The sequence below is a fragment of the Camelus bactrianus genome, chromosome 21 (genome assembly GCF_048773025.1).
Source record: "Camelus bactrianus isolate YW-2024 breed Bactrian camel chromosome 21, ASM4877302v1, whole genome shotgun sequence".
Lineage (NCBI taxonomy): Eukaryota > Metazoa > Chordata > Mammalia > Artiodactyla > Camelidae > Camelus > Camelus bactrianus.
Window position 1 is genome coordinate 28,802,524 of NC_133559.1, and position 23,964 is coordinate 28,826,487.

General features: G+C 42.5%; 1 protein-coding gene across 3 annotated transcripts in view; it reads left to right on the forward strand.

Moving 5' to 3' along the window:
• RGL1 (ral guanine nucleotide dissociation stimulator like 1) overlaps window positions 1-23,964 on the forward strand; it is a 257,819-nt gene that overhangs the window by 151,259 nt on the left and 82,596 nt on the right. The window lies entirely within an intron of this gene.

Sequence of the window (23,964 nt, forward strand, 5' to 3'; positions counted from 1 at the left end):
GATTTTTCACATATTTTATTTTCTCTCATATCTGAGGGCTATCATTTGCTTCAACCTTGTATTAAGCCAGTATCGAACCACTTTGGGTTTGTTCTGTGGAACACATTTTTGTAAAGGATCTGTCCCCCACCATGCGCATAACCACTGGGCTATGCATGGAGCGATGCAGCGTCTCTGAGACGTGTGGGGCGGGCTTGTTGCCTGGGGCACTTTTTGGGGTATGCTCCTCTTAACAGGGTTCATTGGCAAAAGGGAACTTGCAGATAAGTGACATACTTCATACTTGATTGCGTAGCATAATAATACCTGTAGACATCTCAGTTTTCATTAGTAACACGGCTCCCTTTGCTCTCTTACCCTCTCGAAGTATTCTCTGCCCTGTGGTCTTACATTCTTACCCCTTAACTTGCTACTTTAGGCAAAACATAAAGCCTATGCTGGAAGTTTTCATAAGTCCAGCTGTTGGTAGGTGTTTCCGCTCCGACTGTCCCAGAGTCGTTGGCTCTGTCAAGGTCAAGTTTTTGACCACTTCTGCTCCTTCTCGCCTTTTGTCCCAGCATGTTATCCTTACCTTTTTTCTTTGTACAGGGATTCCATGGCATATATATTTGCTTTGGAAAAGAAAGAAGAACCTTTTGAAAGCAATGTTATTCTTAAAAGAGTGATTGCCACAACATTTTTTATATATATATATATATATATATATATATATATATATAATATACATATATATATTTTTTACAAGAAGAGAAAAAAATCACCCATAATTTTACTGCAGGAACGCAGTTCTTTCAACTTTGCATTTTATCTTCCAATCTCTGTTCACAGGCACACATTTTAACATAGCTGCTGTCATGCTGTTTATTCATTTTTGTAATCAGCAAGATATATTTTTCAGAACAGACTCTCTAAAAGTTACTCTCTGGTTTGAATCCTGTGGGACATTTGTTATATTTCTGATGTCACAGACAAAGGAATGCATTTGGACTTTGTGTTCAAGGAGTTCCAGAGCGATAATGCTTATTATTGGTTAACAAGCCTCTTTTCTGGTCTTCTTCCTTGAGAAATCTCCCCTCCTTTATCAGGGCTGTGAGCTTTCAGGAGGAGCCGAGAGTGCAGCATGAGATGAGGACTTGTGAGCAGATACGCAGTGCAGCTCAGCGCACATGCTTGGTTCCCCTTCTGTCCACACTGCCGGGCACCATCGTGGGTCCTGCTGCTCTGGGGATGTGGGACCAGAACTCTTAGGGTTTCTCTCTTCAGCGTGCTAGCTGCCAGTCTCCTGTGTCTTTGGAGCACTGGAAGTATGGCTCATCTGAACTGAATGCTTTGTCCGTGCAAAATCCATAGCAGATTTTGAAGACTTAGTAGGACAGGATGAAAATAATGTAACAGAGCTCAGTCATTTTCTATAGTGGTCACGTGTTGAATGATAATAGTTTGATATATAATGGGTTAAAGAAAACATATTGTCAAAATGAATTTCACTTGTTTCTTCTTACTTTTTTTTTTTTAATATGGCTACTAGCAAATTTAGAATTATGCATTGCGGCTGGCAGTTTTCTGTTAGACAGGCTTGCTCTAAGGCCTTGTGTTTCAAAATACAGGGTGTAGTTTATGATGGCTTCTGAACCGAATTTAGTAGGTCAAATCAATATTTTAAAATTGGAATGGAATGGAATAGAAAATATTAGAATCGCATTATTGTGAAACTTACTTAAAATATGTACGTGTGCATACTGAGTCACATGTGAAATGTGTCTTTTCTATGAGTCATAGTTTAAATGTTTGAAAAATCACTGTGCCGGGGGGGTCCAGCTGAATTCATGCATCACTAGGAGGCCTGGTCTGCTTTGTAGGAGGGCAGGTTGGTACCAAGAACACCGTAAGATTTTAGGTCTGGTTGGTGGAAGCTCTTCTGGAAAAATTCAACTAGGCCAGACCCTGCAGGAAAGCGGGCGCTCATTCTGGAAGCAGTAGCGCCACAGGGGCTGCCAGAGCGGAGGGCGAGCTGAGGTCGGCTCTAGGTTTGCCGACTGAAGTCTGGACACGCGAGCTCAGTGCTGAAGTGCCCACTGAGCCCAGGAGCGACTTTAATCTGACTAGATGCTTCTTGAAGACGCCTTCAAAACTGCTTCATGGGTGGTGGTACTTTCTAAGAAGTAGGGTGGTTTCTTAATGACCTTGGAGCCAAGCTGGGTTGGACACGAGTTCTCTGACCCTTAGATCCTCCGCCCACTACGTCTTGTTGAAATCAGAAGAGGCTGGACTCACGTCTAGGGTCACACCAGTTCTCTTTCCTCTTGACAGAAAACATGTCCTTACAGTACACAGATGTAAGGGCAGTCACCAGGGCTGTGTCTTTGGCTGGATTCTAAATGAAGGACACTTAAAGCCACAGAGGGGGAAGGGGAGGCTCCGAAAATGAAGTTTACGGAGTTGCTTGGGCCTTGTATTTATTCTGACAGTTGTAAAAATTCTTTGGGGCTGACCCATTTTTCCTTTCTTAATTAAAAAAAAAAAAAATCTGGCAGGCAAGAGTAAGAAATGTGAAACATGTGACTAATGCTTCAGCTTTTTCTCCTGGAGCCAGATTCTTTAAAATTATACCTTAGACATGCTTGATGTTATAAAAACAATTGCCCACAAAAGCCACCAGACATTTGTTTCTGAAACTTGTAGACTTAGATGGCATTCATTTGCAGTAAAGAGTCCAAAAGCACAACATTTAGGGGTTATTGAACTGAAATCTTCTTTGGAGATTTTGCTCTGGTGAATTAGATTACTCTAGGAGCTGGCGGAGAGCCAGGCAGCCTTTCGCCTCTTTTGCTTGAGTATTTCCAGTCCTGTTGGTAGTTACCCAGAACCTCTGAGGGAGTTAGGCTAAACGATCCTCAGAATCCCCTGTAGATGGAAAGCACCGTGACCCCAATGTCGGACTGAACTGGCAAGCGGGAGCTGTGTTTATGTTGACCTCCTGTTGTTCTGTACTTACCATAAATACCTCATTCATTCATTCACTTATTCATTCAAATTTGAGCCCCTGCGATGTGCCCAGTCTTGTTCCTGGTCTCTGTAGGAAACGCACAGAATTTCAGGGCACTTAGCACAGTGGGTTTGAGGGCTTGCAGAGTTTAGTTCCAGCCTCCCCACTGGGGTCATCCCCTGTGCCTCACCGTTACGTACTCCCCACTGTGACCGGACGAGGCTGCCTTCCTGTCCCCACGGTTGTCTCTGTCAGAAGTGTCCTCCTTTCCCCCAGTGCCCTTCTCGGTAAAGCCCAGCCGTCCAGCTCACGTGCCGACTCTTCCATGAGTCTACTTCTGTTTCCCAGATGGTGGTAAATGATCCTTTTCCGAACTCCCCGGCACTTGGTGATGCCACCTCCTGTGGTGCCACCTGCAGTCGTATTGGGCTGACCTGTGTGAGGTCTCCATACCCGTACATTAAAAATGGTTGAAGATTGGCAAGTTTATATGGTTCTTTTTAATGTTAGGAGTGTTCTTGAGTGGAACTTAAATGGGTCTCTTGACAACTGTGTTACGCTCATGCCTTATGGTTAGCTAAGATTCTCGATCTTTTTTAATTTTTGTAATATTAATTGTTACTAAACTAAGTCTCACTTAACTTGGAGAGTTGATTTTTTTTTAAAAAAAGTCTAAATGAGGAAAATATTTATTTTTATTAAATCTAATTTTGTTAGTCTTAGCTAATTTTTTACAGTTTTTAAAAAAGACTTCTAAAATTCAGTGTACCAGCTGTAACTTTCAGTTCAATTCAGTAAGGTTGTATGTAATTATCCACTTCCTTTATTAAAATCATAATTTAATTTAATTATAATTTAATCAACATGGCCAAAGACAAAACTCTGTGTTATATTGCTGGAGACGTTCCGCTGGTTGACATGGCTTCACCATCCAGCATTCCCTGACTATTTGATTTGAATACAGATCTAGCCAATCTACAACTGTTCAGCTCATAGGGCTCCATCGTATCTGTGAAGATCTAAGGAGACAGTTGATGGAGTAGGGTTTTGACTCTGTGAGCAGCATGTCTATAGTATTCCATGTTACTTGCCTAGGGTCAGGATAGGATGGAAAGTTAGTTTGATGTGATTTTGTGTTTCTCAGTGATTTCGTGTTCACGCCTAGTGATCATTGCTTGCAAACAACCGAGGATGCTGGCAGCAGTGGCTGGCAGGCAGATGGGTCCGTGGTTTCCAGTCTGCCTTAGATTCTTGTCCGAAGGTTGGTATGTTTTCCCGTTGTCAGTGTTTAGACGCTTCTGTGATTCTGTGCTTCTGTGAAGATTGCATTCATCAGTCTCATGAGCACATCTGCTGGTTCTCTCAGCGCCCACCGTTCAGGCTATTTATCTGGCTCTGGGGACGTGAAGTCACTTAAAGGGCTCAATGCTTGCTTAATCTCGCCTTCTCTATCTTGGTCTCTGGTTTCCCCCTCACCATGCTTGTCCTGCTCTTTCCAGTTTGAAGATCATTTTCCTTGATAGTGAAGATGGAAGCTTAAGAGGAGTGAAGTAGTTCTGTTTTTCCTGTTATCAGTTAACATTACCCCACCCAACAGCAGTGAGCCGCTCCCTTCCTCATTTTGCTCCTAATGTAGCTGAAAAAAGGCTCTTTAACTTGACCTCAACATTCTCGCCAGACCCAGCTCACTGTGACTGTTAACTTTCACATTACCATGCTTTCAGATATGTGCTGCCCTAAGTCTGCAGCCTCACTTCGGGGGCCTTCTTTCTGTCTCTAATAATTTGGGAAACTTGTACAACCGTCTTGACTTCTTAAAACCTTTATGTCATATTCGGAATATTTGTCCTACCTTTTCTTAAATCCTCACCCCTGTTACAGAAGGTTTACACTAACTTTATTTTTTATTTATTTTTTTAAAGCTTCTTTTAAAAAAATTGTTTTACTTATTTTTTAATTTTGGTGGGAGGTAATTTGGGTTTTCTTAAATTTATTTTTAATGGAGGTACTGGGGATTGAACCCAGAGCCTCATGCATGCTAGGCACACACTCAACCACTGAGCTATTCCCTTCCCCTGACACTAACTTTAAAAACCATTGTTTTCTTAACGTTTGTAGGAGAACATGATCACCTTCTCCCCAGGTTTCCATAAATCCTGCAGCAACCACTATTCAGTGGTGATCCCAGTTCTGTTTGGAGAATTGCTTTTCTTTCCTGCTATCAGCAGAGCAGATAAAAGCCAAAAGAAAGCATCGTAGCTGTCGGTGACTGCCGTGAGAAGGGTGGCTCTAAGATTGTTGGTGTACTTCACGAAGAGAACAGTGGTGTCCTTGGCAGAAGTGGGGATTTGGGGAAGAAGAGCTTCTCTGTGGTGCTGATGGGAGGGTGGTACCCTGATTATTTCACTTTTTGAGACAGCATATAGGAGGAGTCTCCCAATTAGAAGAGACTTGGGCTAAATTGGGAGTTGGAGATTTGCAGATACTAACTACTATAAGTAAAATAGCTAAACAACAAGCTTCTGCTGTATGGCACAAGGAACTGTATTCAGTATCTTGTAGTAACTTATGGTGAAAAAGAATAGGAAGACGAATATATGTGTGTTCCTATATGACTGAAGCATGGTGCTGTGCACCAGAAATCGACACAACATTGTAAACTGACCATACATCAATTTTAAAAAAAGATAATTAAAAAAAAAAAGATTTGGGATTAGAGGAAGGCCTTTGGGTGTCATCCACACACAGGTGAACAGAGCAGTCAGAAAGACCAACACGGAGAGTCGCAGGGGGTCGAGGGCCCGGACTGGGTAGTGTCCCTTTCGGGAGGCAGGGAGGCAGCGGCAGTGAGCCGGGGAGGCGGAAGTGTAGTCAGAGAGGTGAGGGGAGAAACGGGCTGGCTCCTTCCCATAGGATGCAGGGGAGGCCAAAGATTCACTCGGAAACCAAGGGGAGGAACAGCCCTCACTTGCGGTTATTTCAGCTTTCCAGAGCGTGCTTAAAACCTGAGAAAGCTGTTGAAAGAGGTTCTCTGAGCAGCTGGAAGAGCTCTCGCCCCACAGGGAAGGCCGTCGTTCTTAATCTGTACGCCACGTTAATCCCTACTACGTAACAGAGCTGGTTGTTCGCACATCGTCACCATAAACCGCTTACAGCTGAGTGGCTGTAGCAAACGTGGAGAGAGTGGGGCTTTTCCACGCAGGCATACTCTTTGTAGTAACAAAACCCGATGCTCCAGGGGGAGGCTGTGTTCAGATGTCACTGTCTCAGGGAGACTTTCTCTAACTATTCATTAAAATTGCAACCCTGCCCTACCCTGGACCTCCTAATCCCCCAGTTCAGCTTCGGCCTCCTTGCCACTTAACCACTGTCTCATATCCTTTCATTTGTCATTGATTGACTGATTGAATGTCTCTCTCCTGCATTAGAATGTAAGCTCTGTAAGAACGTGGATTTGGGTCATGTTTGCCCCCTACTCTTTTCCCAGAGTCTGTTACAGCACCTAGTGGACAGAAGACACAACAGATATTTATCTGTTGAATAAATGAATGTAAGAAATTGGTGATGATTAAATACCAGGCACTGAGTTGTTTGGGATCATTTAGCTTTGGAATAAGTGCCATTCCCTGTGTCGGTGTCTCTGGGGGCAGATACACCGTCCCCGGTGGTGTTGGTGGCCCCCTGAGCTATGAGTGACAGGTTAAATCATGCTCAGGGCATTCTGCTTCTGAAGGCAGAAGAACAACATATTTCAGAGACATTTCCATCATATAAATACAACTTTTAGAATGTTGGTGTGTAAAAGACCGCTCACTGGGAGAACAGCTCTTTCTATGTTGAATGGTGAACTTCCCCTGAAGGATCACTGTTGCGCGATCTAAGTGTATTGGTTTGTAAACTTTTAGTGCTTTCTCTGACCTTGTTCGCACCGTGAACAACTTCCTTCCAGCTCTATTGGAAGGAGATGTTAAAGGTGTTTCCTCCTTCCTTCCCAGTCTAAGGCCTTTGACCAGAAGGTGTGGAGTTAGTTAGATGTTGGGGCTACAGAGAAGTGTGTGGTGGCTAAACTTACAGATAAATTAGAAGCTCTCACTGGTTTGGCTTCCGCACTGACCCTGCTTTATTATGTGACATCAGTGGTCTGTTTGTGCCTTTTTTGGCAAAATGAATCAATACAGTTGGCCCTCTGTAACCACGGGTTCCTCATCCATGGGTTCAACTAACTGGGGATGGAAAATATTAAAAAAAAAATTTCAGGAAGTTCCAAAAAGCAAAACTTGAATTTGCTATGTTGGCAACTATTTACGTAGCATTTCTATTGTATTTACAGCTATTTAAATTGCATTTACATTGGATTGGCTATTATACGTAATCTAGAGATGACTTAAAGTATTCAGATGTGTGTGGGTTATATGCAAATGCTACTCCATTTTATATCAGGGACTTGAGCATCTGTGGATTTTGTCATCCTCAGGGGTCCTGGAACCAACCCCTTGAGAATACCAAGATGACTGTCTATGCTTCTAACAGACAGGTGTCCATCAAAATACATAAGTATATTTGAAAAATGCTGCAATTTCTCCCCAGTTAAGACAGAGCTACACAACATAGCTGTTCGGTTCAGTTCTAGCCTGGCCACCCTCTCCACATTCTAAATCTTTCGCAGTTACTTCTAGACCTTAAAGTTGCTTTTTTTTTTTCTCCTTATTCCCTTCTTTCATTATTTACTTTGGACACAACAGCCATGCAGACAACTTCCCTGCACACAACTTAACCTTGCAAGTTATAGCAGAGACCGAGGAGGGCTTTTGAATTTGACAGGGAAGTCCCCCCGCTTTAATTAGAGTGACAAGGCTGTCCGGAGTTATGTAATGGGCATTCGGACAGCGCCATTCGTTACATAACGCAATGGTCGCTCATACCCAGACGCTTAAATCCATCTCACATCCAGGACCATTGTGTCCCCTTGCAGAGACAGCGTGTTCTTTGTTTGCACCAAATAAGCGGCTAGTGATTATTAGCTTAGCTATTAAGTTAAATCACATTCCTGAAAAGGGAAATGTTGCAATTCCTTTTTTTTTTTTAATGGGAGAGGAGAATGCATTTTTGAAAATCCAAACATACAATTACTACTGGCAACATGACCATTGCAGCCCTTTGACAAGAGACGTTTATGTTTTGTTTGACTAAGACAGTTACCATTTCCCAGAGCCCCGTGACCTCTATCCCGTTAACACAAAATCGAACTATTTTGCGTTCGGATTGTTTTGGTGACGTGGAACAGCGGTGTCCTCATTTGCCTGCAGCGGCATCTTTTCTCTCCCAGTGCCACACAGGGACGTGTGACCTGTTGCGTACAGGACCTGAGAGTTTGTGATGCGTTCACAGCATCTGAGCTGGGGTAGGCTCTCACTGCTTGACAGGTGTGGATCGAGGGGTAGAGGGCAGTACCTGGGGGACCTTTGGGCAAATGGGGGTCCGACCTACTGGGGCCACGTGGCACTGCCCCTCAGCATGGCTTTGGAGTCTGAGGGTCTGAGCTGGACGCGGGCCTCTGTCAGTGACCGGTGATGTGACTGGGTAAAAGACGTAGAGCCTCGCGCCTTCACTGTCCCCGTCTGTAAGTGGGGATTGCTGTGAGAATTGAATGAGACTGTGTATACAAAAGAGCTTTGAATATTAGGGCCACACAAGCAAACAGTGTCACTTCCAATCTGATCCTTTCTAGTCAGAAGTGAGCCTGTGTAGTAACCCTGATAAACGTGCGCGGTCCTCTCCTCTGATCTGCTCCACGCGTGGACGAGTGAGAGTTAGTGCGCGGGTCTCCTCTGAGTAAAACTAATGTCAGTCGATGACTGTGGAGAAAGAATAAAACTGACCCCTTTGCCACAGGGAAGGGGGAAGGGGAGCTGGAGAGGAGATGGTGACACGGGGTCCTGAAGAGGGAACTCGGGCCAGATGAGAGCAGATGGTTTCACTGCAGTCCTGGTTTATTTCACCCAATGATCACTGCCTTCCTCCGGCATTATTATTGTGCTGCTTAATCACGAATGTTTGCTGTGATAGCCTGGATGAAGTGCAGGTTCCCCAGTCACAGGGGTTTGCATTTGGGTGGTTGGAGGCTGGACTCATGAATCTGCTTTTCACGAGTACGTCGGGCGGTCCTGATGCTGGTGGACCTTGGCCCACAGTGTGAGAAACTCTTGCTGTCTCTAGTAGTCTTCTAGCTGAATCCTTTTTTATTTCCTTCAGTTCATTCTTCATGTAGACCCATGCTATATTTGATCATGGTAGACTGCCCTGCTTCAGATCTTTTAATGGTTTCCCACTGATATTAGGTTCAAGATCATAACCCTTCACCTTGCTAAGCTCTCTCCTGCCACTCTCCCCGGCCCCCTCTCCTTTGGCCACGCCAGCCTTTCTCTGTCCTTCCTCGATGCCACGTTTCTTCCTACTTCGGGACGTTTGCATGCAGTTCCTTCACCTGAAGTGTGTTCTCTCTCACCCTTGACCTGGTGAACACCTACTGATTATTTTGTTGTTGTTACTTTTTTTTTTTTAATTAAAGTATGGTTAGTTACAACGTGTCAATTTCTGGTGTATAGCAGAATGTTTCAGTCATACATACACATGCATGTATTCCTTTCATATTCTTTTTCATTATAGGTTACTACAGGATGTTGAATATAGTTTCCTGTGCTATGCAGTAGAAACTTGTTCATCTATTTTATACATAGTAATTAGTATCTGTGATAGTTGGATAGTAGTTATCAAATCTTGAACTCCCAATTTATCCCTTCCCACCCACTCCCTTTCCCCCCCTGGAAACCACAAGTTTGTTTTCTATGACTGTGAGTCTGTTACTGTTTTGTAAATTAGTTTATTTGTGTCTTTTTATTTAGATTCCACATGTTAGAATGATGATCTCCAGGTCCATCCATGTTGCCACAAATGATATTAGTATTATTAATTTTTTCTTATGGCTGAGTAGTATTACATCATGTGTGTGTGTGTGTGTGTGTGTGTGTGTACACCACAACTTTATCCAGTCATCTGTCGATGAACATTTAGGTGGTTTCCATGTACTGATTATTCTGGTCCTTGTTTCCTCAGGGAAGCTTCCCCTGACCACCAAGACAAAATCTGAACCCCTTGCCTTATGTTCTTTTAGCACCTTTTTTATGGGGAGCAATGATCTCTATTGTCATTAGATAGTTCGTGGTGAAGTTTATCTGTTTACTGTTTGTCTTCTCTGCTTGAGTGTTGTCTTTATGAGGCTAGGGACCGTGTCTGTGTTTACTTCTGTATTCTCAGTGTCTTATAATATGGTACCTGAACATAGGAAAAGCTCACTTAACATTTCTGAATAAATAAATGAGTGGAAGCTGGATTTGTGGTAAAGAAGCACTGCTCTCGACCCCCACTGAAGAAGGTTAATGACTGGCTGCGAGTGAGCCTTACTGGAAGGTGGAAACCGCCCTCGCTTGGCGTTCTGGGATGAGACGTTAAGAGTGCTTACTCGTTTCAGCGGTAAAAACGTATTTTAAATTTAGAGACCTCAAGCAGTCGTTCTAAGTGTTCAAGGCTTAGACCCTGGCACAAGGGAAAGGGGAAGTTAAAAGACTTCCGATGAAATCCCTCCTTACTTTGTACCACGTCTTTCATGCAGAAAGTGCTGGAAGCTTTTTGGTAGTCCAGCACCCCGTACGTCAGCTTGCAGCGTATTTACTCACGTTATGGAGCTGGTTGATTCGCTTCTGTATTCATTTCTTCTGATACTCCCACTTGGGGTTGTAAGAAGTCAAAACAAGAGCATATTCCCACTCTCTGTTTTCAAAGCAAGCAGTTGGCTCGATGGCATTTGCATCTGATGGAACAATGAGGGCTGTGTCCGGCTCGGAGAATGAGGGAACCTTGTTCTGTGTAGTTTGATTCAGCATCTCAGTCTTGATGGGAAAGGAATTCTGCAGGAAAAAACCCTGTGACTTCAGTAATTTTTATAATCATGATCACCAAGTGGCATTAATTGAGTTTCAAAAAAAAGCTCAGAATAGTCATTTTGATAAGTTTCACTTCAGTTCTCAACTTCTGTGCAGAGATAGAATCAGTTAACTTTGTTTGCCTAAGGTTTTTAGTTCAGGGGACAGAGTTTTGCATTTTTCAGTAAATCTTTGGAGGTTAGCAAGCCTTTGAGTCAGATTTTTAAATAATTTGCAATTTAATGACAACATTAATTTGTTTTTCACTTAGTACGGCAAACATTTATTGAGCCCTCGCTGTGTGATAGACATCATTCTATACCCCAGCGATATAGCAGTGAACAAGACAGATGAAAACTCTGCTGCTGTAGAGTTTGCAGACAGCAAACATGTGAACCAGTCAGCAAACATGCGAATAATTGCTCTATAAGCAATTAACCTGAATAACGTGACCTGGCCTGGCGGGGGAAGATGGGGAGTGTGACACTGGAGAGAGGGTCCAGGGGGTTTATCTGGGGGTACCACCTGTTCAAAAAAAAGTGAATGAGAGGCAGGACCCACCGTGAGAAAATCCGGCTGAGCAGCGGGTCGGGCAAAAGGAACGAATGCCAAAAATCCTTAGGTGTGAATGAGCTTGCTACGCTTTAAGAACCGAAGGAAGACGGGTGTGGCTGAGGCTTAGAGAGGGAAGGAGCTGGCTTCGGTGGGGAGGGCGGGGAGGTAGGCAGGAAGGGCCCGTGGGCCGCGGTAGTCTGCGTATTGCTCCAAGTGTCGTTAAAGCCGGTGGGAGGTTTTACGCAGGGGAGTGACACGATCTGATTTGTGTTTTGAAAAGATTACTCTGGGTGCTGTAAGAACAATCTGAAAGAGTGTTTACTTTAGCGTCCACCTAAGAAGTGATGACCAAGTATTGTATGCTCTTATTGTATTATGATGTACAGACTTTTCTTGTATCTATGTACAGATTTTTTTTAATTTGACTGAACTTGGAAGAATCAAGAAACAGGTTGCTTAGGGAACATAGTGTCATTAGATTCATTAGATAAAAAACTCATTTTTATCTTAAAAACATACTTATTTAATGTTCTTTACTTACCGACGTGGTTATAGGCTGATTTTTGGAAATATCAACATGAATGGTCTTTGCCTTTAATGATTTTACAGTCTCGTGGAAGATGCCTGTAAGTAAACGAAGGCTTACAACATACTGTGGAAAGTGTGTGTGGCTCTCAAGAAATAGCTGCTGTAACTGTTTCTGCCCAAGTCTTCTGGTGGGCGTCCATGCATTATCTTTTGGGAAAGGAATTGCCGAGTCACGGGATAGGCATGTTTAGCTTTGGTAGATACTGGGAAACTTTATTCTAAACTAGGATCTGTTCCTTATAAAGATGATTTTAGCAAGACTAGAGACAAGTGAACTCGTTAATCGCTTGTTCTCCATGCCCAGTTACTGTGAGGCAGGGTGGGGCGAGGAGTAGAATGGAGGGAGAGCCAGGGAGTGGACAGTTCGGATTTTGGAGGTGAGGGGGAGATAAGGTGGGGACAAGGATGACTTTTAGGTTTAGGACTTGGACCATTAACTAAGTCAGAAGCTAGAGAGAAGGGGTGAGATTTTAGAGGAATAAAACGAGTTTCTTTTTGTACATGTTGAGTTAGAGTTCCTTATAGATTATTCAGGTGGATGTGTTGGAAATTGGAAAATCAGATGGAGAATTTAGAAGAAAAGTAAGGACTGGAGATAAAGATTTGGGAATAAGAAGAATACTTGTGTTATGTGAACCTGGGGGAAGGGGCTGTAAGTATGGGATGGCCAGAAAGACAGTACAGACTAAGAAGAAGAGAGGCCTGAGGGCTAGAAGTGTTTCCATACGGAATTGGTAAGTGAAGCGCCAGGAACTAGCGACCAGCCTGTAGTGTCTCAAGAGAACCTTGAAGGAGATGAAATAGAATTCTGGTCAGGCGTGACGCTGGGTCCAGACCACTTGGATTGGAATCCTGGCTTTGGCCGCTTTTCAGCTGTGTGCTCTAGGACAGGTCACTTAGTCTCTCTGAGCCTCTCTGAGTTTTCTATAAAATACCTGTGAAATGGAGGCAAGAAATTTATCTGCCTTGTAAGGTTATCATGGGATATGTGTAAAGTGCTTAGAATTATTGGTGGTGGTCGAGAAAGTGTTGCTCATGAGCAGAGGGGCAGAAAGTCCGAGTGTCAGACCTGCGGGAGCACCACAGAGGTGGGTGCTGAGCACGTCCACAGTGTTGACAGCCGGGGAGCAGAGTAGTGATGGCAGAAGTGTACTCTGCAGGCTCGTCTTAATACCTTCCTTTCTTGTAGGAAGACCCATTGAATTTTACAGGATAAACACATAAGAAGGTTCACATGGTTTGTTTGAAAGGATCTCAGCCCATTGGCGTGAGTGTTAATAATACACTAGTTTATTATATAGTCCTTTCATGTCAAGCAGTTCAAAGCTTATCCCATTTTCTGTTTGTTTTGTTTTGTTTTAATCATCCTGCAACATCAAGGGGAACAGAGGAAGGTAAAGGTAATATTACTCCCAGTTTACAAATGAGGACACTGGAGGGGGCCACGTGGCTTTGTCTAAGTGTTATATTGGTTTATCAACTTCTCCTTTATCCCATCAATAAATCTTACTCATCTTTGATTTTTGCGTTGTCAAGCACGGTATTTCTCTAAGGGTGATCAGCAGATCTTCTGCACTTAAAATTACCTGGGATGCTGGCCAAGATGCAGATCCCTTGGTTTTATTCTAGGTCTGTTGATCAGAATCTGCAATATGGGTCCAAGAATCAGTGATTCTTACCCAGCATCTCAGGTGATTCTCTTGAAAACTGTTTAGTGTGTTCAACGAAACAGACAAAGCCCAAAATGTACATTGTTTTTAGTGACTTTTTTTTTTTTACCAAAAACAATCTTAAAATATTTTACATTTTGAAACTCAAACTACTATAACTAAAATTTTAGAACTTTTGCTGAACATACTGTCTGACTCGTTACCTTTATGAAGTAGAGTAGTGCCTTTGGTTAAAAGTAAGACTGATTTGGTGTGTACAAATGAATGACACAGTCTGTCGTTCTGTTGCCATAGCACTGTTTCAGGTGTCACAGAGAAGCGACAACTGAGGACCATCTGTATTTACTTCCATTTGGTCAATGGTCCCGTCTCCAGTAACTACTTCTGGTTACATATTACTGATTAGACAGAGTTGCCTTGTACACAGTCGTAGCTCCTACCTGTTTGTGTGTCGTGGTGAGATGAGCCGAAGCTCTCTACGGCATTCCTTCCGGAGCAGCTGTGACCTCTCAGGACGGGGTGATGGGAGACTCCGACTCCTGGAGTGGGCTCCGCTGGACCACGCCCAGGCCTGGTCGGCGACGGCTCCCCCATCTGCTTGCTTGTCGAGGACGTGGTTTTACTTGTGTGAGCTGGCATCTTGTGTGTCTAATTCTCTGTCGTTACCTCTGGCTTTCAGCAGTCACGTGGTAGGGACTCAATGAACATTTGTTGAATGAGTGAATCCAGTCAAGTCTATCTAGGAAATACCAAAAACAATTAAATTAGAAAGAGTGATTCTAGCCCACTGCTAGGTATGCAGATGAAGAGAAGGCACTGACAAGTACTTGACGATTCGCTGACCTGGACCTGGAAACAGGATCTAGTTCCCTGCCTTCCTTATTGCTGAATCTCAAGGTGGCAAGAGAGCTTTATCCCCATCGGTTCTGAAATTCTCTCCGTCGGGCCGCTGCTTATTTACCAGGCATTTATCTAATTTATTAAATGTTCACTAGTGTTAAGCTATAAACAGTCCTTTCCTTCCATGCCACTAAGTGAAAAAAAAAATCACAATCATATTATAATCTCTACAGTTAGGATTTTAAACAGTGTGGTCCTTCATTTCCTTTCTAGGTTCCCCTAGCCCCTCATTTGGGTTCTTTGCACGGTAGAAACCATTTGGAAACTATTTTTACTAACTGACATCAAGAGAGGTTCACGAGCCATGGGAATGATGAGCACGTTATTAGCAAGATAAACAGTTTCTTTACAACTGACACGCCTGTTTTTTTACACATTAAAATCTGGTGAACAAAATGGTTGTTTTCTCAAAAGTTTCTTTTTGCTGGGGGAAATTGGATCTGTGTTTTTGCCAGGTATCGGTTCTTTCTACACTCCGCCCTCTCTCTATTTATTTTTATTAAGTGTCAGCGTTTATAGACCTGCCACTTTGTCTGGCTGTCTCGCATAATCAGTCATATTGCCATTTTGCTTTCATTTTCCTTTCTTTCTAAAAATACAGGGGAATTGTCTCGTGACTAGAGAGATTTATAAACCTAGCAGAGGGGAAAACTAATGAATAATTTGGAAATCAGAGCAGAACATGAGTGTTCCCCCATGGATATCCTACGCTGTGTCACCCAGCGGCTTCTCATGCAACTTAATAACATTGTTCTCCTGACTTCTTCTGAGCCCTTGAGTAAAGTCATTCATCTTTTTTTTAGACTTAATTTACTCTTTTAAGAAACTGTAATAATGAGGGGAGATTGTTGTTTTCCTCCAAACAGGGTGTTTAGCACTAAAACAATATTTTTTCATCTTTAGGTATTAAAGATCTCAGTCAATGTCAGGAAGTAATTGGTAACTTAATGAAAAAGAACACAAAAACAAATATATGTATATATATGCACGACTGGGACATTATGCTATGCACCAGAAACTGACACATTGTAACTGACTATACTTCAATTAAACAAACAAAAAAAAGAGAAGTAATTGGGATAATACCAGAGAACACTTAATAAGACCTAACTTTTGCTGTAAGTAATTGAGGTAGGGGGAAGAAAGTAAAAAGAGAAGAATTTTAGTATTACATACAATATTTTCTTTTACTTGTAGAATCCTAAATAGTTGTTGTAACCATTCAGCAGGACTTAGATCTATTATCTAATTTTATCTCTTTCTCACAACAGTCCTGTGAAGTGTGGAGATCCTGGGCTATTGAGCTGCGATCGTCTCGGGCGTGCAGATAAAGCCTATTGAATGCCCAGTACTGTGTCACTTTGTGTTTTCACACAACACATGGTAATAGAAAGACAGCGCTGGTTTTATGTCCTGACTGTTAACTATGCTAATTGGCTGGCTGACTTTGGGTCAGACCCCTATTTCTCCAAACCTCAGAGTCCTTAAGTGAAATGAGAATAATTCCTGTGCCAAAGCATTGTCTTAAAGATTGAACATCTAACTCCTAACGGCTGAATAAATATCTGTTAACTCTCTGTCTTCCTTTTCACTTAAGGCATAAGGATGGTTTTCTTAGACTTAATGTGCAGCTTATGAAGAGGAAAACTTATTTTTTTTTAAAGCCACTTTACTTCGGTGTATCTTTCAGAGAGATGTGCTCAAGATAAACTAAATTGGTTTTCTTACCATGCCCTAGATTGGATCACCTGATAGCGTTCTTGAAAGATCCCTGCTCGTTCTATTGGTTGCCAGTTCTGCAAGCCCGTGGCGTAGGGACAGTCCCTATGCCAAACACAGCCCTGAGGGGTATAGTGCTTGCCAGAGGCTTTGTGTCCCAGGGCTTTGTGGGAACTGTAAAGTTAAACTACATTTGAGCTTATAAGTCCACATAGACAGGAAAGATTTCGTTTTGGAGGGGGAAAGGGGCAAGCTGGATAGATAGAGTCTTCACTTGAATTCTGAATTCTGGGGAAGTAATGGTTTTGCTGGTGTTTTGATAATGGGGCTTGATTTTTATGCTTATAATAGGTGATAATGATAGTGGAAACTAAATGTTTACTTTGCTTAAAACTGAACGAATCCCATAGGAAAGTGGGGACGATAAGAGATGCCGAATGAGAATCGAACTAGTGACTAAATCGGGGAGCATCTGGCAGCTCCCGGCCCACCCAAGGATTGGTGAAGGAGCACTTCACGTCCCAGCAGGAGATAAAGCCCCACGGAGCTGTCTGGGGGGCTGATGGAGGGCTGGAAAGGCTTCTGGGCGGTGGGGAAGACTTGCCATTCACAGCAGGCATCATTCACAGAGAGTATTAGGTCACACAGAAGCGTGCTACCCCCTGCTGACCTTTTCAGACAGAGGTTGGCTGGACTGCACAAAAGCAGGATGAATTCCAGAAAGCCAAGGGCACCTGTGAACCTGTGACCTCAGGACAGGAAGACATCGGGCACTTGAGGTCTGAATGTGAGAGAAAGGAGGGAATTGTGACTTCTGCAAGTTCACCCTGGACACTGAAAGCTGTTTGTGACGATTTGTGATGTAATTTGGTACATGCAACAGTGACTAATTAATTAATTAATTAATCAATGCTCTCATAGACATAATGTTTTATTTCTATACACATTTGGAGAAATTTACCTATATGTACTGTTCATTGTTTCTAAGAACAGTTTAGAGCTTTAGCTTTTTAAACTTACATAGTTATCAAAGGAATAAAGCCAACTAGTAAAGAAGAATCAACAGAATGCAGTAATCCAATCATAAAGGACAGTCAGATGTGCCTACACATATTCAATAAATCAGTCCTCTAAGTTATAAATAATTAGTTCATTTGTGTCCCTTTTTTTTAGATTCCACATATATGAGGTATCATATGGCATTTTTCCTTCTTTTCCTGGCTTACTTCACTTGGTATGCAATCTCCAGGTCTATCCATGTTGCTGCATATGGCATTATTTTATTCTTTTTTATGGCTGAATAGTATTCTATTGTATAAATATACCACAACTTCTTTATCCAGTCATCTGTTGATGGACATTTGGGTTGTTTCCATGGCTTGGCTATTATAAACAGTGCTGCTATGAACATTGGGGTGCAGGTGTCTTTTTGAATTATATTTTCCTCTGGGTATACACCCAGGAGTGGGATTGCTGGATCATATGGTAGGTCTAATTGTCGTTTTTTAAGGAACCTCCATACTGTCCTCCACAGTGGCTGCACCAATTTACATTCCCACTAGCAGTGTAGGAGAGTTCACTTTTCTCCACACTCTCTCCAGCATTTGTTGTTTGTAGACTTTTTAATGATGGCCTTTCTGGCTGGTATGAGATGGTATCTCATTGTAGCTTTGATTTGCATGTCTCTAACAGTTAGTGATGTTGAGCATCTCTTCACGTGCTTCTCAGCTGGCCATTTGGATGTCTTCTTTGGAGAGAAGTCTTTTTAGGTATTTTCTGTCCATTTTTTGATTGGGTTGCTTGTGTTTTTGATATTAAGGCACATGAGAACAGGACTATTTTAGTTCAAACCTCTCTCCCCTGCTGCAGCTCTAAAGCCTTGAATGTTTCAGAATAGCATGTGATTTCTTCATTTTGCAAAACTGATGACCAAGACATTGAAACTAAGTTATTGCCCTATGTCCCATAGGACACTGGCTTCAGAAAGGGAAACAGAGGCCGGATTCATTCAAAACCTCTTAATCATCAGCATTCTGAGTTTCAAGCAAAAAAGTAGCATATAAAAATGAAGTTATTTTTCTTGGAAAATGTAGGCTGCAAACTCCCTAAAATCCACTTAATTTTTGAATCTGCCTCCTTAAAGCCTCTGGAATCCTTAAAGGAAGACCAGAATGTCAGGGGTCTGCATCAGAGAAGATCTGGTCTGTTGTGGGTGAACACTGGGCGGAGCAGATTCACAGTCAGGAGGACCACCATTTCTTGGGAGATGGAAAGCACAACTTCCTGTTTCCCCGGGAGCGTGCCCCTGGACTCTGCGGGGGATCTAGGAAACCCCGCTGAGACAGGTCGGCGGCCGGGGCGGGTTCCTGTGTGATGATACACTGACCCTTGTTTGCTGTTGCAGCTCTCTTAGCATTTTCCTGCAGATGAAGGTGCTCATCATAGAATCCGACTACATCCTAACACGAACTTCAAGCAGAGTCAACTTTGGGGATCTTGTCTCTCTCTCTCTTGTTTTTTTTTCTTTAGAGCACATTCATTTGTCAGGCACGTGCTCCTCTGGCCGCTCTTCCCTCACGTGGCTGCTGTCTTCTTAGTTCAGGGGCATCGTTTTCTATCTTCAGTAGGGTCAAAGATCACGGGGACAACATAGGCGCCTTAACTGGAGTGGCCCCCGAAAGGGAAAAATGACCTACCAGTATGCAGTCTCTTGAATTGAGAGTTGACATGATCTGAGAGGGACTCCCAGGCAGTGGTGTGCTGATAAATCATCTCTCCAGACCAAACGCCCTGACTTGCCACCAGTTTCACCAGTTTCCATGGTGTAAGGATTTCCACCATGGCCAGGTTCGCATACCAACATGCTGTCATTGAGCACAGATTTGAGAAGGTGTGAACAGTTGGCAGGCGGGACAGGCTGGCCCCAGAGTGCTCCTGGCTAGACCTCAATACGTTTGCATGATCAGATGGAAGGCGCAGATGTTGGCATGTATGTGAACCTGGCAGTGAAGGTTTCTTCTGGGTTCTCTGCCCAGAAAAGCTACCACAGATCAGGTGAGTGTAAACTCACATGTGCCGGTGCTTCTCCTAGCGCTGACGTCTTTGCTCTTGGAACCCTCTTAACTTGGGTATTCTTGCAGATGGCATCCTTGGCCCTCTTCTCTTTCCTGTTCTGCACGCTCTGCCTGGAAGAGTGAAGCCATTTTAATTGATGTAACTCCTACATGTTTCCATTTGAGACCCCTCTCCGCAGCTTTTGGATTCTGATTGCCTCTAGGACCGTAACATTGGAAAATTCCAAAGATGCTTCAATTTTTACATTTTTAAAAGTGGAACTCAGTGCTTCTGCCTCACCAAAATCTGGCCTCCCCTCCTCAATTTTCTTTCATGAGGGTGGCACCATTATCTTTCCAGTCACCTTCAGATGCCACCTCCCTGTTGGGTCCCTCCTGGTTCTTTCATGATGTCTGCCTCTCTCTCTACTGTTTTACTCACACTGCATCATAATGGTTTCTTTGTGTCTGTTTCCTCCCCCAGACTGAACACCCTGGGTGTCAGAACTGTGTACTATTTACCTTACATCTCTACTGCCTTGGATGGTTCCCGGCACCTGGTATCATTTAGTTCATGTGTGGCTGAGTAAGTAGGTGAATAGATGAGAGAACCCTTCTCTACCCTTTGTATGCGTTTAGCAGAGGGCTGCCAAACTTAGCAGATGAAAATACAGGATGCCAAGTTAGTTTGGAAATTCCGATCAATAATTTTTCCATATGAGTAGGTACTAAATACTGCACGGGACATACTTTTGCTCCCAAATTATTCAATTATTTGTTATTTTTCTGAAATTAGTATTTAACTGGGTGTCCTGGCAACCCTAACCTAGCAAAAAAAAAAAGTCAGTTGACACCCAAAGTAGAAGTTGACACAGTGCAGAAGCTCACACCGAGCTTGACGCCACATGGCCTGGGGTTCGTACAGACTATGCCTTACTTTTCTGAACGTCCCACGTGTAAGTAACTCTCCATGCTCAGATACACTGCCCTTCCCATAACGTTCTGCTGTGTGCCTTTACTTCCACATATTTTTTCTTTGCCTGGTGAAGACATTTAATCTCTATGTATTTGGGCAACACGGACAGATGATCAGTTGACTTGTGAGTTGTTTCTGGCATCTCCTATCCTGGGGTGGTTTCTTGTTACTGGATGGTGGTTGTAGGGCATTTGAATAGGAAATGTCAAATGTCCCCTTGGTGTTCTGGGATGAATGGTCAGATGGCGACGTGTTCTGTAAAACCCTGGCTCTGGGTTTCAGGTTTTCTTAGGAAGTTATGACTCGAATAGTGTTCACTGTTGACGTTTGGCTCAGGTCAGGACGCCTGAGAACTGATGTACTGAAGGCTAAGCCTGACGGGGGGAAGGACTCCATACCGTCTCCAGTCTCATGAGGTTGTTTACTTAACACATTCCCTGTGGAAGTATCAGATGACTAAAGGATTATTTTGATTGAAGGAAAAAAAAATTTTTTTCAGATTAGGCGCACCCAAGTTGTGAACAGTGTGTGTTTTAGAAGGTGAAAGTATATTTCTCAGTGACTGGAAGCAAAATTGAAATATGGCACATTTCATCTCTCACATACTCTCTCTCCTGTCCCCCTCGTGTCCAAATCGGTAATTATGGAAATTCCATGACTTGGACAGTTGGGCAGAATTTTAGATATTTACCCCACAGGAGTCAGCTGTGTTCTCTTAGGAAAAGCTGAATTCTAATGGCAGAAGGATTGGCCAAAAAAACAATCATGAAACATTTTTGTGGCCTCAGTATCATGATCTTGTCAGTAAAGCGATGGTCTCTGATTAAATCCAGATTGAGCTGTTTCCTGTTAGCGTGCTAACCCAGAGGGCAGGCTCAGTGCCCCGTGCCCTGCTCTCTGTGTCTGGGTTAGTTTGCCAAGGCTCTCCCCCCCACCTCTCCCAACTATTCTTTTAAACTAGAATTCAAAGGTATTGAGATATTACAAACAAAAACAGATCCTAAAATCTCTTGAAAGGGTCATGTAGCTATTGAATATTTTGCTGCAAAAATTAAACTTAAATTTTAGCTTCTCCAGTCTGACCGTAAGGTGTAGTATCTTTTTTGTGGTTCACTTTTGTATATTTTATTTCCAAATAATTCCAAGCAGATAATTACAACATTTTTATTTTCTAAAATGTACTTTATTTGAATGTTGATCAATTAAAACTCATCTTCAGAAACCTGGTCTTCCCCCTGCTACAGCAAATAGATGCTAGGGTGCTTAGCAAATGTGCAGAAAATGACATTAAGCCAGTGCTCTGACACCTCCCCATGCGTTGTAAATTTTTGTGAGGGTGACTTTAGGCATCAGAGCAGTTCCCAGACTTCATTTATGACATTGCCATGCTCACTCTTTGCACTTAGAGAATAATTTTTAAAATAGAAATATTCATAATACTCTATTAGTTCAAACATGGTTCTTCCTAATGTACAGATGCGAATATTGAGGAACAGCAACCATTAAAGGGACTTCTGAGGCTTAGGCGTGCACGTTGAGATTTTTTTTTTTCAGAGTGAAAGGAAGACTGAAAGGAAGCGACTGGGTTAATGAGCAACGAGATTCCATTCCCAAGGGGGAGCCTTGGCTTCCTGCCAAATCTCCTTTCTGGCAGGAAAAGGGACCCACTTCATCAGGTTCTTTGACAAGCACTTTTCTCTGTGTTTGACTTTTTCGCCACATCCCTGCTTAGGGAAAAATTAGTTCTTTTAAATAGTTACTACTTTCAGTAAGAAAAGATTTAGCTTTTAAAGTGGAATTTGCGTTGTGAGTAAAATAAGAATCGTTTAATTACAAAACAGTTTGGTGAGGGAGCGCTGCCACTGTCCCACGTTAAGGAAGCTTGATTTAGAGTCAGAGCTTGAGCATCCATAGAAACTGAAAAGTCACCATTCCTTTTGTTTTTGTTGTTAACATTTGACATTGAGGCATATTTCTAAACCATACTTTTAAATATTATCAGGTTGCTAACTATTTTGACCAGATTTTTTGAAGCGACAAAGTAAAACACATAAAACACTCCTAAATTTTGTACTGAAGAAAAAGATCAAAGGAATATAGATGTATGAAGATAAAAATTAACATTTTATTTTTAGAATGTCTTGATTTTTCTTTTTTTTTAAGTGAAAGGGGGCAAATGCGAATTAATTTTTAAATACATCACAGTGTCTTACGACGCTAACATTTTCCAAAGAAGGTTCACTCTAATGTTATGCAAGATGCCCTGAGACTAAAGGGAAATCCATTAGGAAATGTCATCTACCATATCTTTCTCTTGGAATTTTATAACATGTTAGCATTTTAAAGACTTGAAGAAATTCTGCAGCAAAGAAATATATTTGACCTCGTTTAACTCTCAAGTTCCCAAACCTGACCACAGGGCTTTTTGTTTTGGAGCTAGTGTTTACAGCACACCCTTAGGACAACACTGTACCTAGTAATTTAAAATGTAATTAAACTTTGAAACCATGTATCTTTTTCATTTATTGTTTCCAGTTAAAGTTAACTGAAGCTCCTGGAAGACAGGTGGGTACTGATAGTCCTAAAACTACACACAGAGAGAGAAAGAGTAATTGTTAAGCCAGGATCCGAGTCCACAGTCCTAAGGGGCCTAAAGAAACGTTCAGTATTTCACCTGAACCAGATTCCTTTCCTTAGTAAACTCAAAGTATCTTTCAAAATTAAATAAAGAAATAAAAGCCACCCACCACATATGCTGGAGTCTTAGCATTAATTCCTGCTAGCAGTTAGCCGTGATGACAGTAAGCTATTCTAAGCCCCTTCTAAAAGTGATGGCCTCCACTCTGGTCTTAATGGAATGCAGTCTCGCCTGCTAATTTCCTTCTAGTGGTTTAACTTCCAACAGGCCCAGCGAAGGAAGAGCAAACATGCTGCTTAAAGCATCATGTCATCATTTAGAGATTTGATTCTCTCTTTTCCCCTCCCTTTCTTTAATTTTCACGTGTCTGATTGTTTCAATTCAGCACCATCCAACGTAAAACAATACCAAACTAACACTTCAGGGACGTCGCCTGGTGATTGTTTGGATCACTTAGAATGATTATTTGCTTTCAGGAAGGATCCTCTCCATAGGCCATCTTCCCCTAGCGCCTGTGAAGGGCAGGTTGAACTCTGAAAATCGAATCGCTGTATGATTTGTTAGGTACAGGTTTATTGCGGCGTGTAAGGCACACCCATGTTTTTCTTCAGTTTAATTCTCTTCCCTCATACTCAGTTTTTAAGCTTCACAGATTTTATGACTAATCAGTTTTTAAATAGTATGGTTTATGTTCCCAACGTGCAGGTATACCTATGAATATTAGTCACGGTGTCCTTCTCATGTGATGGGTACTTTTGATGAGCAAATAAATGTCTTCTCTTGTCCATCGCAAGTCTCCAGAAGGCGGGGGTCATGCACCCACCTACCCTTTCCGTTACTTATCAGAGGTTAGCCGAGGCCTGTTTGGTGCGGCCCCTTCTCAGCCATCTCTGCTGACTC